The sequence below is a fragment of the Mirounga angustirostris genome, unplaced genomic scaffold, assembly GCF_029215605.1.
Source record: "Mirounga angustirostris isolate CCGP_5_RB_7025 unplaced genomic scaffold, mMirAng1.0.hap1 SCAF_14, whole genome shotgun sequence".
Classification (NCBI taxonomy): domain Eukaryota; kingdom Metazoa; phylum Chordata; class Mammalia; order Carnivora; family Phocidae; genus Mirounga; species Mirounga angustirostris.
Window position 1 is genome coordinate 12,101,419 of NW_026991722.1, and position 18,746 is coordinate 12,120,164.

The 18,746-nt window shown below is 37.7% G+C and overlaps 1 long non-coding RNA gene across 1 annotated transcript in view; it reads left to right on the forward strand.

Moving 5' to 3' along the window:
- The first annotated feature begins 5,986 nt into the window (after window positions 1-5,986).
- The window catches only part of LOC129046176 (uncharacterized), a 148,297-nt gene continuing 135,537 nt past the window's right edge, over window positions 5,987-18,746 (forward strand). Inside the window, exon 1 of the long non-coding RNA XR_008506992.2 lies at window positions 5,987-6,594. This is a non-coding gene — a long non-coding RNA (uncharacterized LOC129046176). The remainder of the gene's footprint in view (window positions 6,595-18,746) is intronic.

The window sequence follows — 18,746 nt, forward strand, 5'->3', positions numbered from 1 at the left end:
TTGCCCTATAACTTGGCTCATTCCTACAGGAACTGATTTGGATCCTTTGCCTTATAAGAGTCTTATATTTCCTTTTTATAGGTTTATCTTCTGGCTATTAAGCTATTCATTGCTATTCTCAATGAACAGCACATAAGTCACCCCTTCTCAATTTGTTCTTTCTGAACACCTACAGTCTGAGATCTTGTATAATCTTGATTTTAGACTTCTTTGCAAACTGAGATAAGACAATATATGTAAAGATCTGAGAGTCTCGTCTATTAGTATAATAGAAGCGAGTTCTATTTTTCATGAGAGTTTGTATTATTGACTTGAGGTCTATTTTGGCTTCTTCCAGATGTTTAAATTTGTTAGTGACATAGGGAAGTAACAGAGAATTGAAATAAATGCAAGTAAACTGCAAAAGAGAGACTAGAAAACTGTTAGTCCTCAGAAAATTCATTAAGAATACAAACACTCAAGTATTTGTGCTATTTAAAAATCTCCAGAAGCTATCTCCCATTAATGATGAGAAGTGCCCTGTACAAAATGCCAAGACTTGACCAAATTTCTGTGATTCTACAGGAGGAATAATAAAGTATTTCCTTTGAATACCAGTCTAATCTGGTAGTCAGTGTTTGTTTCTGCAGGAGGAACGGGGAGGCTCTCCATTCCAGAAAGAGGTCTCGCCTGCCTCTGTGAGTCCCCGTGCCTCCATTCTCTCAAGATGAATAAAGCATTAATCTATTATTTCAGACTATAGAATAGTATTTGAGAGCATATACATTCATATGTAGAAACAATCTGAATTTACTGGCCTCCTTCCAAGATATGACCACCTACTGTTTAACCTTTATATAAAGAAGACCCAAGAAGGACTTAACATAAAAAGCCACGTTCTCTTTCCTGTCCTCTCCTACAGGAAATAGAGAGATAAACTGGCCCAAGCCTACCATCCTAAGACAGACATTTTTGGCTGTATTTTTCCCCATTTGAACACTTACATACGCTGGCAATTCCTTCAGGTCCCAAGATTATGCAGGCAACCATAGGACTGTACTTTCTCAAAATTGAGATTTCAACTTTAAGGGAAATAATGGCCCCTGAAGGCCTCCAACATAAAGCGTGTGCCTAAGTTGCTAACTAGAATTTGGTTATCTACCCGGCTGGCAATAAAAGGACACGCTGATTCTCCTTCGCTCTCATCCCTTTTATTCAGTTCCCTTGAGGATTTCATTAGAAGAGAGGTGACTGGCAGGATAGGACTGGGGACCCCATTCATTCCTTAAACAAGTATCCTCAAATATAACATATTCAAATCCCAAGCTGGCTTCAGAATCCTCTAAATGTATATATGAGTTGCTTTATTGAGCATCTACCACTGTGCTATTGAAAATAATGACGAGTGTGGATAGGTTTAGAGTAGGAAATGATGAATAGGGAAATTTTTACGTTTGTCATCTCATTTAGAGAAATCGTAACATGGTATGAATCTCTGCTTTAAGCATACATGAAAGGAACCCATAAACTAAACTCTGAATGAGATACACTACACCTTCTAATGAAATCTGCTCAGTCCCTCTGCTTGTTCAATTTTCCTCGATTTGTTATGAAAAATAACATTTTCATCAACCTATTTCACAGTAAGTTGGAATACCCTCTGGCATAATACATTTTCAGTTAAATAATAGCATTCATTAAAATTCAGGTTCCCAGAAGGCAGAAACTTTGTACTCTACTTGGTCTATATTATACTTAATGTGTTTGTCTTTACAACACCAGTGATTACGATGATAATGCCCGGTGTCCAACAGCAAAATAGCATATGTCATAGTGAGGTTGTTTGGAAACTCGCAGTTGTGAGATTATAAGAGTTGCCTGCTGGCGAGTATGCACTTCCAATGTGAGATAAAAATGAATCACATATGTCTTCCCCACAGTGATGGGCTTACCACAGGAAAGATTAAGTAATGTTTTAGAGTCCAGTCACAACTTGACAAAAAAGAACCTAAAAATGGGTCCTTACATGTTGTTAAAGAGCAGGGATTCCAAAAGGGGACTTCTCTCCAAGAGAAAACAAAGTTGCTGCATAGAACCTTGGTGTCCTCTAAAAATCAAGAACTGTTGCTCTTACTACAACCGGAGGTGGTGAGAAGGTGCCAAAGCACGGACAAGACACAGAGACAGGTGCTCTCCCTGCAAGCAGCTGCCACATAGTGATTCACAGTTTGCAAAAGCAAATTTCTCAGCAGCAGAGACGCCTGAGTTCACCTACCACCAAGAAGCTTTCTATTTCATTTGAACAATTCTATGAATGGGGAAACAGAGATGGTGTCTTCTCCAACCCAAAAGGCGACAGGGACAAACCAAATATACCTGACATGGCAGAAGAGACCCGACAAGGGAATTAGCTTCTTGTGGGACTTCTGCAAACTGGTATATGACCTAACACACATCATTTCAGTTCTCTACCACTCAGTTCCCTAATACATAAAATTAGAGGATTAGATAAATCATCCCAGCTTTTAGACTTTACAGTTCTAAGCAACATAGTGTAAATAAATACCCAGAACTCTGTAATATTTAATAAAATATATTCTTTCATGCAATGTCCATGTAATAAACAAGGTGACTGATGTATTCAAAGTACTTGGACACACAGATAATGACAAGAAAGGAGACAACCTCTCTAAATCCAAGAATTATTCTTCTGAAGATCATTAACAAATTTGTTCACTGGGAGAACTAAAATTACTAAAAGGAGAAATGTAAGTAGGGGAACAAAGCAAAAACAAACCGTAGTGCCAAGTCTCCATGGAAACTCTGGAGAGTAAGCACGAATGCCACAATCATACTGAGAAAAAAAAGTGTTATAGGCATACATTTTGCAAAAATTAAAAAAAAAAATTAAAGATTCCAGCCACTCTATGCTAGATAGTAGTACTCTCTAAAGATCTGATTGTTCCAATCAGCATTATTATTTGATGACACTGCCTGTTGTTTCACTGAGATCCTGCTGATTCCTGAGCATCATACAGTACTAGAAATGGAAAGACATAAAATGGCATGTAGTCCACTCTACCTGATACTTTGCATCCCTACCAATGGGCCTTTTTATGTCCCTCTGTTCTTAATTGTATAAGGCATGCATGATACTCATTATAATCAAAGTGTAAGGTAGGGATTTACCTGACTCAGAAAGCAATGCTCAAAATAAAGAGATGGGAGCTTACAAAAAAATTCTGGTCTCATACTTGTAATGAAACTTTTTATAAGCATGTGTTATGGAAATTCCCTGAGTTGAGAAAAGCCATTTAAACCACGTCCCTCACCAAAAAAGGAAACTCTCAGAAGATCACTTCACATATCATGAGACTTCCATGTCCCGACGAGGACCCCTCTGGAAAGAACTCCCACGTCCTCCATAGGCCAGCAAGGAACAGTGTGAGACAGCTAGCTCGCTGCATGCTAGAGACAACTGCTTTTAAATTATTTTAAAATGAGAACAAACACTTTAACCCCAAAATGGATTAAAGTTAACAGAATAAATAAAAGACCTATGCTAAGCAATCTAACTTACCAGACAGGAAAAAGGAGATGAACGTCAATGAAAGACGTGTGTTACACAAACACGAAGCAACTCATTTGTTTTGATTCACAAGCCATGCTCTCTATCAGCTCAAAATGTGGTCTGTTTTCTATGCTACCCTAAATCAATATTAAGGGAATTGGAATTATTTAGAATTATTTATTTATCCATTATTTATCAAGCGTAATAATTTGCCCTGTGTCTCTTTCACAGAGTAGTTTCTCATATCCATGTAGGTTTCACAGTAATGAGTTTTAGGTATTTTTCTCCTTGCGTTTTATCTTTTCAAATTTCTTTTTTTAGTATTCTTTCTCTCATGTGATGAATAATCATTAAAGAATAACCATGTGTCATCACTGTACTAGATACTAGATAAAATAAATATAAATAAGACATCGTCCCTGTCTCAGTTTTATAGTGGCAAAGACAGACAAATGTAAATAAAGCATTCAATGAATTGTTAAAGGTACAAAAATAAAGGTATAATACTGTAAAATTAAGTAATGCAAAGGAATGACTAGCCATTGATATCTATGGGAGGAGTGGGGGTCAGAAAATCATTGGGGGTAAACCCTAGAGCTGCATATTAAGCAAGAAATTAGATACGATAGTAAATAAAGTACTGTAGGCAGGCAACATTATTACTTCTAATACTAGTCCAATGACATACACATTACCTAGCTTGATACTAGCTTGATACTTCCCACAGATGAAACTATTGTCTTTTTTGGTTTTCTTTTTTGGTTTTCTTTTTTGGTTTTCTTTACATGCTTTAATTTGAATAACCTATCTATATTTGCCTTCAAGTTCTTGGATTCTTTAACCCATTATGTCCAAGTTGCTGTTGAATTTCATCAGATGGATTTTGCAGTTCAGTAATGTCCATTTGGTACTTTTCTTTTAAGACTGTAATAAATTTAATTATACTAGAACATAGGCAAGGGGCTGGAAAACTGAATTAGAAACTTTCTGAAAAGTCAAGTATTGACTTTTTTGTTATTTTCTTTGAAAAGAACAATGTCTACTGTAATTTCTAATATCAACTTGGCTTTACCTAATACTTTTCCTCTTTTTAAGGAGAACTATCTTCACCTCCTAAACAACATAAAAATTAGAGATTTACAAGTTTCCAACACCAGATTTCATATTTCTATTTTTTTAAGATTTTATTTATTTATTTCAGAGAGAGAGAGCATAAGCGGGGGGGAGAGGGGCAGAGGGACAAGCAGACTCCTAACTGAGCAGGGAGCCCAACCTGAGGCTCAATCTCAGGACCCCAGGATCATGACCTGAGCCAAAGGCAGACACTTAACCGATTAAGCCACCCAGGCACCCCCAGATTTCATATTTCTAATGTAATGTGGACACAAAGGCGCTGCTGGTTTTAGAACAGTACAACACTGGTGAGATCAGTGAGCTACATGCACTACCTGATATAAAAATATCCGTAATTCCTTACACTACCTCTTTTTCATTGTTCTTCCTCATCTCCAAAAAATGAGATCAAGAAAGGTAGGATACAAAAGGCAGCATTTAGTTTTTTTCATAAAGTACTATTTTTAAAAGAGACTAACCCAGGAACTCATGGTTTTCTATGGTAGTCCTTAATGTTTGCAGATCAGAAAATAAAATACCCCCTCATGATACAAACACCTTACTTATTAACCAATCTACATAAATAATGAAATTACTCACACTGCAGGCCTAGAGTATGCTCATTCCCTGTTGCTCTGATGTGGGCAAGCAACCGTGTTAAGTTCCGGAGCCAGACTTCGGTCTATCTTAAGAATGAATGACGGGTAAGTTTGAACAATCAGGATTTTTCATCACAGCTGAAGCCAGTAGCAATTCCTTTTTTTCCTATTTTAATTAATGGAAGTCATTCTTAAGAATATGTTGTCCAACAAATAAAATGCTCTCAGGATTTGTTCCTTGTCTGTGATTTACACTGATTCCGCCTGTGTTATCATCCACTACCCTGGAATGGCATTTGCTTTGCAGCCTGTACCCAGGATGCTCGTTCCAGGGTCAAGAACTTATAAAGAAAATAAATCTTTAAACAGCCATTTTAACTGCTGCTCACACATGACCTCCAGCGCATCTGTGTTCCTAAGGCAATGGGCTTCTGTAGACCTTTTAGCAGGACTCAGTCCTCGTCCGTGAACAAGTTCTGTTACTTTCGCAGCAAGTCGTTTCTGAGAACCCCGTTTTTCTCTCTCTCTGACTCGCAGCTGCATTATATGGTCAATCTCTGGAAGGGGCCGAAAAGGGAAGAGCTTCGGGTACCCTTCTACCGAATCACCTCACGGCCCGGCAAAGAAGTGACCGATTGCAAACGCGAGCGTCTGGGGTCTACTTGGCCAAACAGCGCTGCCCGCCCACTTCACCAGGTTCGCTCCAGTCGGAATTCGTGGAGCACCGACCCCGAGGACGTCTTTCCAGTCGCCCTGCAGATGAACTCGCATCCGGATACGACGTCACCCAGTGAATCAGTCCACCCTGCGGGACCTGACTCCAGCTCGGGCGGGAGGGGCGAAGGGCCGGAGCCCCAGCCGTAAGCGGTAAGCCCAATCCGCCCTCGCGGCTCTGGAGCCGGTCGCGAGGCGGAGCGCGCTCAGCAGCACGCGCGCGGCAAAGTGGCCGCCGCCTGCCGCCAGGAGTGCACCAGCGGCCGCTTCCGCTCCCGGGCCGTGTTGCCCAGCACGGGAGGCAGCCCCGGGCCGGCCCAGCGGTGCAGCGCGGCCGGTCACGAGCCGCCACCGGCGCTTTCAGCCCCCGGTGACGCCAGGCGCCCTGCTCGCATCTCGCGCTCCGTGGGCTGCAGCTCAGGTCCCAGGAGCACCGTGGCGCCTCCCACCAGTGCGATCTCTCTGGGGCAGGCTCGCCGGAAGTGAAACAGGCCGAGCAGCGCCGGCAGGTGCCCCACCTCAAGTGAGATGGCCGTGGCTGAAGCTGCTGAAGGTGGTCTGAGCAGTTGCGGCCACCGTGGAAGAGCTGCGGGAGCTCCATCTCCCTTCCCTTCTCAGGTAAGAACTCCCGAACTCTCGCGTTTTCTGCGCCACCAGCAACCGTGAGCTCGCGAGTGGCATCACGCAGCCCCAAAGGCAGAACTTCCGAGGGCCCTGGGCTGCCAACCCACCGGCCTGCCCGGGAAGAGCGGTGACATGGGCGCCGCCATCTTAGTGGCAGCACGAAAGGGATGCTGGGATCGTAGAGGTGTTTTGTTTTGTTTTGTTTTGTTGTTCCCCCCACACACGCATATACACACACCCCTCAGTACCCTCCTCCGACCCGACTTGGTACATTCTTAAAAACAGTTTTAAAGTATTAAAAAACGGTCAGAATGTATGTGCATACGATATAAAACCATCACCATCTTCAAGACAGGAAATATTTGTCACCTTCAAAAATCTCTTTGTATTCCTTTGTATCACTTCCACTAATACATCCCTAGGCAATCACTGATAGGCTTTCTGTCACTACAGATTAGTTTGCATTTCCAGGAATTATCTGCAAATGGAATCATGTACTATAGTCCTTTTCTCCCCCCCTTCCTGGCTTCTTTCCATCAGAATAACTATTTTGAGATACATCTGTATTTACCAGCAGTTTGCCACACACACACACCCCTACCCCAGCCTTTCTGTATTTACTTTTAAGTGTACCACAGTTTATCGATTCATCTGAGGATGAACACTTGGTTCCCAGTTTTGGACTATGGAAATGAAGGTGGTATAACTTTGATGTAAACATCTTTATACACTTTTTTCTTTAATTTCTCTTGAGTAAGTACCAAAGAGTCACAGTATGTGTACGCTTCACTTTGTAAAAAACTACAAGGTATTTTCTAACATGGTTGTACACTTAAACATTTCCGCCGATAGTATATGAGAGCTCCTGTTGGCCCACATCCTTGAGAACAAAAATCATGGTAAGAGTTTTTCAGGTCAATTTTAGTTAACTGTAATTGGTGCTATGTCATTGAGATTTTAATTTGGCGGTTTCTCTCATAAGTAATAATACTGTGCATTTTTTTCATGTGTTTATTTAACATTTGCATATTTTGTGAAGTGTCTGAGGTTTTATCAACGTTTTTCTTAAAGATTTATTTATTTTAGAGAAAAAGAGAGTGTGGGTGCACACAAGTGGGGAAGGGGCAGAGAGAGAGAATCCCAAGCAGACTCACCCACTGAGGGCAGGAGGGTGTTTGGGGGTGTGTGCTGGATCTCAGGACCCATGAGATCATGACCTGAGCCAAACCACCACTCAGACGCTTCACCAACTAAGCCACCCAGGTGCCCGGGTTCTATCAATGTTTTAAAATCATGGTTTGTGGTCTTAATATTGAATTTTAAGAGATCTTTATACATTCTGCAGTTTCTTTGTCTGATAAATGTCTTAAAAGTACTTTTCTAATCTAATTATTACCTTTTTATTTTCATAGTAGTGTCTTTCAGAAAGAAAAGATTTCATTTTCATGAAGTCAAATTTATAGATATAGATATAGATATGTGATTCTGTAGCTAGTTCTAAAGATATATGTTATGGTTTCCATTATTTGTGTTCTACCTGAGAAAACATTGCCTACCCCATTTTTTAAATGAGTTTATTCTAAGAATTTTATGATTTCTGATTAAACATTTAGATCTATAATCCATTTTAAGTTAATATCTGAGAATGGTATGAATTAATGGTCAGTTTTTAAAAGTATATGATATCCAGTTGATCTTGTACAATTTGTTAAGAGTATTTCCCATTGAATTCCTTGAAGCTTTTATCAACAATTCCAGACTTCTAGAATCAATTTGATGATGTGCTGAATTGCAAAGAGCATTGTCCCTACCTTGAGTAGAAGAAACTGCAAATTAACAATTTTGTTTTAAGCTGTCAGAGGGGTTGGTGCAGAGGAAATTGGTTAATGAAAAAGGGGCTACACAGGAGAATTTTTAGGGTTACAGAACTGTTCTGTATGAAACTGTAGTGTTGGGTACAGTGTTGGTATTTGTCAGAATCCATAGAGAGTGAACTTCATGGTAGGCAAAATTTAAAATTTCAACCATAATGTCAAGGGATCCTAACCTGGAGTACAGAAGGTGACATATAAATCTAAATGTATTACAAACATACAGTATGACTTCACTGAAGAAAGTGAAGGTAAAAAGGAACTGACCTGAGTAGTTTGGAAACAGTGTTTCTACTAAATATTGCTAAGGCCACAGACAAAAAGAACCATATATAAAGATTGTACTCTAGTTATTAAATTGATTTCCCATGAGTATGGGTTACCAATTCTGAAACTACTTTACATGTATTCTACAGTTAAAGCAGCAAGTAAATAAATTATAGTTAATGATAACCAGTTTCCTCACTGTCAAATAAAAAAGTTAAAAATAAGCAAGGGAGGAGTTCTAAAATGTCCTGTGGAATTGGATTAGCACTGGAAACACTTCAGATGTGTGCATATGCATAGCTTTGTGTACATACACGTATTTCTTAGCTCTGTCCACTGACAGGGCCTACAAACAGTGACATATCAGCAGTGAGCACACCGAGAACTCAGCTCTTAGTTTCCAAAGACAGTTCCTCAGTAAGTTTAACTAAGGTCCTTTGGAAAAATGACTGATTCTCAGGGCTTGAAAAATAGGACAAGATGATTTGGCAGATCGTGAAGTGCCAGGAAGAAAGTTCAAAGAAAGCAAAGCATAGCTGGGGGTGTGTAAAAAGGACACAGAAACCAATTAAAAGAATTCCCAATGGCCACACCTGGAAAAAATTGAGCAATAAAATAAATGATAATTTTGTATTACAGCCCCAAATACAAGATATATATATATATTCATCGATATTGATACAAATAAAAGGTTAAATGAATAAATAAATGTGGAAGAATGTATCAGTCAGTATTCTCCAGAAAATAATAACAGTAGTAGGTAGGTGGGTTGGAAGGTAGATACATGAACAATAGACAGTAGCTAGATTTGGCGATATAGAGATAAAGATTTATTTAAAGGGATTGGCTCAGGTGATTGTTGGGACCAGCAATCTAAAACTTGTAGGGTAGTGGAAACTCAAACAGGATTTGATTCTGCACCCTTAAGGCAGAATTCCTTCTTTTCCAGGAAATTTCTCTTTGCTCTTAAAGCATTCAAATGGTTGGATGACATCCACCCACATTTTTTTAGAATAATCTCCTTAATGTAAGTCAGTTTTAGATATTAATCATATCTACAAAATGCCTTCACAATAACACCTAACAGTTTGATTTAAAAACTGGGAAAGCTGACATATAAGACTAAACATGGTAGAAGTACACTTCACCATTGTGGTATTCTTCCCCCACACCCATAGTAATCTTAGTGTAATCATGAGAAAACATCAGGCAAACACAATTGAAAACCATTCTACAAAATATCTGACTGGTAGTCTTCAAAAGTTTCAGTCATGAAAAACAAGACAGAGAAATTATCACAGGCTGAAGGAGACTAAAAAGTCAGGCTAACAAATGAAATGAGGTATCCAGGATTAGATTCTGGAACAGAAAAGGACATTAGTGGGAAAACTGGTGAAGTTTAAATGAAGTATATAGTTTAGTTAATATATTGTACCAGAGTGAAATTCTTAGTTTTTTCAAATGTACCCTGGTTATGTAAAATGGTAACATTAGGGAAAATTAGGTAGAGGGTGTACAGGAACCCTTTACTGTGTTACCTAATGTTATGAGAAACTAAAGTTATTCTTAAAAGTTAATTAAAAATAAAGCAAGAGATATTTTAATATATGATAGGCAGAATCAATATTAATATTGTATATAAAAACAATTAGATAATAAGTATCATTTGAAAAATAAGTAAATGAAAAATAGCCAATTACCTAAAGAAAAACATTTAAATCCACTTGTAATAAAAGTGACTTTAAAAACCTGAGTTACTATTAAATGCTTATCAAATTTCCAAATAGTTTCCTATTCATCACTCCCCAGATACAGTGACAAGATCCATTATGGATACTGTGCAGTGGTGTGTATTGGTACAATATTTCTAGAGGAATATTTGATATTTCACATAAAAAACTCAAGCTATCATGTGATCTAGCAATTAAAGAGTTAGATTTTTAATTTAAAGGAAAAGATGAAAATAATTTGTGTACACCTATATAAAGAAGTGAAAAACAAGGTATATCCAAAAATAAGGAATTTGTTAAATATATTACAATAAACTCATACAATGAAAAATTATATGGGCATTAAATTTAAATTATTTGGTAGAGATACTGCTATGGAAAAATGTTTAAAATATATTGATATTTGGGGTGCCTGGGTGGCTCAGTTGGTTAAGCGACTGCCTTCAGCTCAGGTCATGATCCCGGAGTCCCAGGATCGAGTCCCGCATCGGGCTCCCTGCTCAGCGAGGAGCCTGCTTCTCCCTCTGACCCTCCCCCACTCATGTATTCTCTCTCTCTCTCATTCTCACTCTCTCAAAATAAATAAATAAATCTTTAAAAAAATATATATTGATATTTGAGGGACACCTGGCTGTCTCAGTAGGTAGAACATGTGACTCTTCATCTTGGGTTCGTGAGTTCTAGCCCCACATTGGGGGTAGAGATTACTAAAAAAAAATAATAATGATAATAAATTAATAAATCAGTAAATTTTAAAATAAAATATATTGGCATTTGAGAAACAGTGTTATATTTATGAATGTATACATAACAGGTTAAAATATGCATCTTGGTTATGTGGTGAGGTCTCTTTATCCTCTTTATCCATAAGTACACTAGAATCACTTCATGACCCCTCTGTTAACTGTTGCCAAAAAAAGTTAAGCTTTCCAATTCATGGGAACTGAGCCCCCCACTGAATGCAATCTTAGTCTCTTTGTGATTGTTATTGTCATTTCAAGTTTCTTCACCTCCTCTTCTCCCCAGGATTAATCTAAATTTCCACAAGAGCTTGAGTATCTGGATCACCCTAGGGAGGGTCATCTGGTCTGAGTGCTGTTCTCAGTTCTAGTAGACAGCTCATTGCTTCTGCTTTTTTGTTTTTCACTTAGATCTACCGATGCCTCCCAGCAGGGCTTCTAATCCTACAAAACACACTTCTGTTCCTAATCCCTGGTTTATTTGGATATGCAAATTTAACCTCATGCACTTCTGTGCTCTTCTTGAGATATTCATGGTAACTTTTTTACACATTACAAATTATGTGTAGAACTGAGAAACAAGGCGTTTTACCTATCTGTCTTTCAGTTATTGCTACTCTACTTCTTTAGGTACCATATTGGCAAAAGCGTTTCTCTATGAGGATAATATTCATCTAGCTCTGTGGTGGGGAAGGAAAGAAAAACATTCAAACTTGCTCAAAATAGTATCCCATTAGAGTTAGTGGCATCCCTTTCAGATGAAAAAAACAATAATGCAGAATAAAAAGAACAAATGGTTTTATACCCAAATGCACACAAAAATGTCCCATGGATACCAAATATTAAAGATGATTTCTATTTTTATGTGTTTCAGTGTTTCCTAGTTTGATTTAAAAAACTCAAATATTTATTTTTTTAAGTATTTTTCCCTAAGAAAAGCAATTCCTAGGCCCCTTCCTTCAAAATTATTGTTCTATTATTTTCAGAGAATTTTTTTCAGCCAGGATAACTCAAAGATCCTTTCCAGAGCTGTGTTGCAAGCTTTGTAATTGTTTTAGAATTGATTGCTATACAAAATAGGTTTATGTGTTCTGACAGTGTGTTAATACAATAAAAGGAATTTTTAGTAGCAAAGGAGTTACAATTTTTCATTTGTTCTAAGAAGTTTTTTTTTTTTCTTTTCATTGCTGTCTCTTTGTAGATAAAATGGGATTTCATAAGTTCTTGTTTTTCAACATCGGTTTCTAGGAAATTTTTTCATCAGGATGCCTTGTTCAATGCTAAATACAGCTCAGAGAAAAATACATCCAAAAAAGCCTTAAAAAGATTTATTGTGTTGTGCTTAATGGGAAATATTGTTACCGTAAAAATACATTGTAAGTTGTAACCTTGAATGTTTGTTTACCAGTATGCTTGAAAGTAAATGTAACAGTCTTATTTTCCAAAATAGATAAGCTGCTTTTCCTCTGGTATCTATGCAATAGTTTCAAAACAGTTTTCTCAGGAATTAACTAGCTGCTTTAGCATCAGTCAAATATTTTACATATATATTTATCAATCAAGTGTAAGCTATGTAGTTTGGAATATTCATCCTCTAGTACTAGAAATGCTTTTATTCGTTTTGTGCAAACCATGCGACTCCCACTTTGCCAGACTGACTGCCATTGGTTTCTTGCTCACTTTTAATTTTAAGTACAAAAGTTTCTATTTGTGAAATTTCACAGATACACAAACATGTGCACACCAGAGGGAACCAGAGATAACCGACCTCTGGTAGAAGCCAGTAACTGGCTTATCTAATGCCCCCTTGTGCTCATAAACTAGGACTTAAGAACAAACTTCGGAGTGAGACAGTATTTAAAATGAAGACTTTCTATACACAACTGCTTTACCAATGGAAACTGGTAAAGAAATGGGAAGTCTTGGGTGGCATTCAAAACCTTGTAAATATTTAGCAGTTGGTGAAATAAAAACCTGACATAGGCAGGCCTGGACAAGATAAATTTCTCCAGTTTACTTCCCCACGTCAAACCTGCTGATGAGGTGACCTGAGCAAGGTATAGCCCTCTAGCCCCGGACACTGGTTAGTTTTAGGATTTTCACCGTGGGCAGGGGACAGAAGGCTACCAGGACTGTCTCATTCATTCAACAGTAACTGCGGGGCCAGTCACAGTCATAGGCACTGGGTATATAATTTTTAAAAAATCACATATGGCCCTTTTCTAATTGATTATATAGTCTAGTGAGGGAGATCATTAATAAACAATAGTTAATATTTGTTAACTAGTAAGTAGTAATACAATCACCATTAATAATCCCATAATTAACATTTAAATTAACCATCTTTATTTTACATAGCCAACCTATATTATTTTCCAGAAAAATTTCAAGACTTTAATTTATTCAATTATCACATAAACCCATGTGGTAAGTACCATCATTATCTTCTCCTCGCAGAGAATCTGGGGCACAACGCATTTCCAGTAACACTGCCAATTTCCAATAGCTGGTGATTGGTTCTAAAAAGGAATCTGATACAGTGAAAAGGGACCTCAGGGGTAGGATGATCGGTATATATGTAGTTAGTTAACCCGAAGAATCCCCTCTGAAACTTGAAGGCTGAGAAGGAAGAAGCCAAATGAAGAAGAGAGGGATGGTTGCTTAAGGCAGAAGTAATAGCAGATGAAAAGATTCAGAGGCAGGGGGGAAAAAAAGGCCTGTGAAAGTAATTGAAATGAGGCATTTGGCTTTGAGAAAATATGCATGAGAAAGGACAATTAGATTGAGTCCAAATTGGGCAGGCAGTCAGGTCCTGGGACCAATTTCCTTTACACTCACCAAAACTCCTCCAACCTACACTGAAAATTCATTAGGCGTGCTGTATTGATGGAAGTGCATTGTACCTTTGAATCATGTGGAAGCAAAATAATATTTGAGTCCAGTTCACCACTGCAATATATAATTCCTGAGGCTGTTTCAAACCTTAGAATGTTTTCAAGATAACTCACTGATTCTATGCATCTTCTAGGAAAGTATGATCATATCTCACATCAAATTGCTACCCATACATCTAGCTTATTCCCAAATCCATACTTCTGAATATGTTTTCATTCATCCAGATATACTCATTAGTGCCTGCCTTGAGCCAAACACTGTACGATTCCTAGGGATAAAGATTATCAAGCTAAGTTTGGTTGCTACTCTACTGCAGTTTGTAAGCTAATGGGGTAACAGGCAATTAAATACATAACTGAAATAAAATGTAATAGGGGAAATAAAGTATTGGAAACACATGCAATGGAACAGAGGCAGGTAATATCTAAGTTGAGATCTAAAGAAAGAGTAGAAGTTAGGGAAAAGTTTTGGGAAGAATAGCAATTCAGGCATTGATAAGCAAAGGAAATCTGGCCTTTACCCTGTTTTACTTCTTTAAATAAAGTTTTATTGAGATACATGCATGACCATTCATTTTCATTTTGCATATGAGTGCTTTCATGCTACCATGGCAGAATTGAGAACTTGCAGCAGTGACTGTTTAAGTCACAAAACCTAAAATAGTTACTGTCTGGTCCTTTACAAAGAAAGTTTTCTGGCCCCAGCTCTAAATCAATGGGATGGTATAAAGGTGAATGAAAATAAAGAGAATTCAGAAGGGTAAAGAGTGATAGCCTGAACTAGAGTTAATAAAGATGAGGATCCTCAACAGCCCCCAACCAAAAAAAAAGAAAAAGGAAAAGAAAGAAAGATTTTGGAATACAAAAATTTTTTTGAACTAGATGCAACAAGACTTAGTGGTTCACTGAATCACTGAATGTTGGGGGCATAAATGAGAGTTGTAGACCACTGTGGGCATTCCAGTTATAAAGCTAATAAGGAGTTACATTTGTAGATGTTGATTACAGGAGAAAAATGTTGGCTTGAAAGTGTAGTTTTGTGACTTATATGGATGGTAATTGAAACCATGAAAATTAATGAGATTTATTCATTCATGGCTAGGGAAATCATATGTACATGAGGATCTAGGACAAATCCTAAGAGCAACATTTAAGAGTTAAGTGAAGGAAGGGGCACCTGGGTGGTACAGTTGGTTAAGCATCCGACTATTTTGGCTCCGGTCATAATCTCAGGGTGGTGAGATCAAGCCCCACATTGGGCTCCATACTGGGCATGAAGCCTGTTAAGAGTCTCTCTCTCTTTGCCCTCCCAAATCGTGCACTCTCTCTCTCTCTTTCTCAGAAAGAAAAGAAAAGAAAAAGAAAAGAAAAGAAAAGAAAAAGAAAGAAAGAAAGAAAGAAACAAAGAAAGAAAGAAAGAAGAAAGAAAGAAAGAAAGAAAGAAAGAAAAAGAAAAAACGGAAAGGAAAGGGAAAAAAGTTAGGTGAAGGAGATGAGACTGTGAAGAAAATTAGGGGGATGTATTGACTTCCAAGACAAGGGGCCAGACTGTTTCAAAAGGCATGGCTGACAATGTTAAATGTTGTATGCAGGGTGCTAATTAAGGGGCACTAATAGAATCTAGCTTTGGAAAAGAGGGGAAGGGATCATTATTGGAAAGAAAAAGAATGAACACTATATGGCAGGTTTAATGACACTTTGGCTCATCCCATAGGGAGCCCTGGAGCTAGAATGGCCCTTCAGATTGTCCAAGGTCTATACAGTCCCACTGTGATCAGTCCTGGGTTTGGTGTCTTGGTAAAGGTGGGAACTTGGCAGGGAGGCTCTCTACAGCTGAGACCAACCCAGAAGGGATTTCAGCTGCAGTCTCTCTGGTAACAGCACACCCAGCAGCTTAAGCATCAGTTCCTTCCTAGAAGGGGGATATGGGAATCATTGTGCATGCATTTAAGTTTGTAGGGGTGTTGAGAGGAAGTTCAGGGGATCTTTTTCTTCATCGGCTTTGATTTTATTTGTCCTGCAAAGGAGTAGGTAAAGGCAGCTTTCTTACATGGACATCAAAAGAAGTCGATTTGCGGAGAACGTGGGGAATGGAATTTAAATGATCTTTCTTTAAACTTCTGATTATAACATCAACCCTTTCAAAGCATGGCTTGGAAGAGACTACTCCACAAACCTCTACTCTTTATTCCCTCTGTGCAGTTCAAACCACATCTTTAATTTGTATCCTCCTCATACTCAGAATATCTACTTTTTCTACAATCATATGTCCATACATTATATGTTTCTTTAAATGTTTTCTAAGCCATCCATAGGTATAAACTTTATCTTCCCAAATAGAATTTCATTCCATAAGGATGACAATAATCTTTCCCTTTGCTTACTTATAAATAGAAAACTGAATATTATAATCCCTCCATAAAACCATATACTGAATATCCCACATTCTACACAATAGTGTTGAATTTCCCAATCCATAATGAAAATAACCATGTTACAATTAACACTATGTTCATGGCTATGGCTACAAACACTCTCAGCAGTACTGTAGGTCTGGGTGAAGCAGGATTTACCTGATTTCCTTAATATAATCATCAGTTTAACCTAACTTCTACTATTTTTAAGGAGACAATTAAGTAATTATATCCCTTTCTTTATTTTAAGTTTAAAACTTGCTATTGAAATACAAGAATGTATTTCTTATCATGTTCTTCCATGTCCATCTATGAAATATGAATTTTTTTTATCAGATCAAGATACATAAGGAAAAATACTAATCATGCAATCCTTTTTTATTTTCTCCTTAATTTTTAAAAGTTAGAGCTAATCTGACACTATGTTAAACAGTGTGAGGAATAATTAACCAAATGCATGATACCATAAGTAGAAATTCAGTGTTTTTGTTTGTATCAATATCCAGATAACAAACATAAAGGACAAGACCAGGGAAAAAAATGGAAATTTGATAGAAGCAAATTTTACTGAATTACTATAGGGATGTAGGTTACTGACATGGTCTTACATATTCCGTTAATACATTTAATTTACTCAAATAAATTTATGTGTTTCATTATGACATAGCTTAATCTGACAGCAAGATGAAAATTTAGCAACTAATAGAAGCAAATAAAGGATCAGTAACTGTATACCTTCTGAGAATTATGAATTCACTATTACATTTAGCAAAATTCTTAAAGCTGGAATCATTCTAACTCACTTGCCTTTAAACTTGAAAGACAATGCTTGGAAGTACTCACATAGAAATAGCAATCTTTCTTTCTTTATCTATCATCTGCAGTATCACCAGCAACTGGTTCCTGAATTTGAAGCCTGTTTTCTGTATTTAACCGCATAATCTTGGTCCATGTATTTACCTCTGAGCCCTAGTTGTCTCATCTACACAATAAGGACACAACAAAGCCCATCTTAAAGTATCGTAATAAGGACAGAATGAGTTAATGTATGTGAAGAACCGAAAATAGTTCCTGGCACATAGTAAATACTCAATAAGTGTTATTATGCCTATTCTTATTTTTACTCATCATTGTTATTATGTATTAATCTATATGCTGTTATTAATGTATTACTAGTATTAATATTGCATTTTTTATTGTCAGAGACTGTGGCACTTGACATACTACTCGAGCCATATCTCATTTAATCCACACAATACTCATTATAGGAAAGTACATTTATATTCATTTTATAGATTTTATTTATTTATTTGAGAGAGAGAGAATGAGAGACAGAGAGCATGAGAGGGAGGAGGGTCAGAGGGAGAAGCAGACTCCCTGCTGAGCAGGGAGCCTAATGCGGGACTAGACCCCGGGACTCCAGGATCATGACCTGAGCCGAAGGCAGTCGCTTAACCAACTGAGCCACCCAGGCGCTCTATATTCATTTTAAAAAGGAGAAAATTGAGCCTCAGAAACTAAGTTGGCAGCTTAGAAAGAGCGGAGCTAAAGTTTGAATGCAGGATGTCAGAATCTTACTAGATCAAAGGTATCTAAATATCTAAATCTACCAACATCAAAAAAATTAAATGGCTCCTTCTTTCTCTTTATAAGACAATGTGTTTCACAAAAAATGAGTAGCCTTTTATTTTCCTTTGAAAAAGTAAAGCAATGAATTGAAACCAACTTTCTAAATAGATGATAGGATAGCTCACATGTTGATGAACCAAATTATCATGGCTTTGCATGACATTGAAGTTGTACTACCTTCCCTTTCACAGAAATAAACAACAGATATGTTATATGTAATATATAGTCATTCAGCAGCCCTTCTGGAAGATCACTGCTCACAGGCACTATTCTCAGTATTTGGGAAACTATGATAAAGGATACATAAGGCCCCCTTCAACAATGCAAGAGTTTAGGTGAAAGAAGAAAAGAATTGCCTTAGAAAGGAGGAAGTACTGTTGTAAGTACAACATTAAAACCACATAGAAAATAGGAACTAAGATGCAGAAACTAACTTACTTTAGATGATGATCTGGGTCAAATTCCCTGGGTATATTAGAACCAAAGAAAGCAGTACTCACTGTTAGCTGCATTCTGGTGAATGATGGTTTTAGAACTAGCTTGCTTGATCTCATGTGGGTTTGCAGTACTCAGACTCTTCTTTGTGGGAAATGTGTTGTGT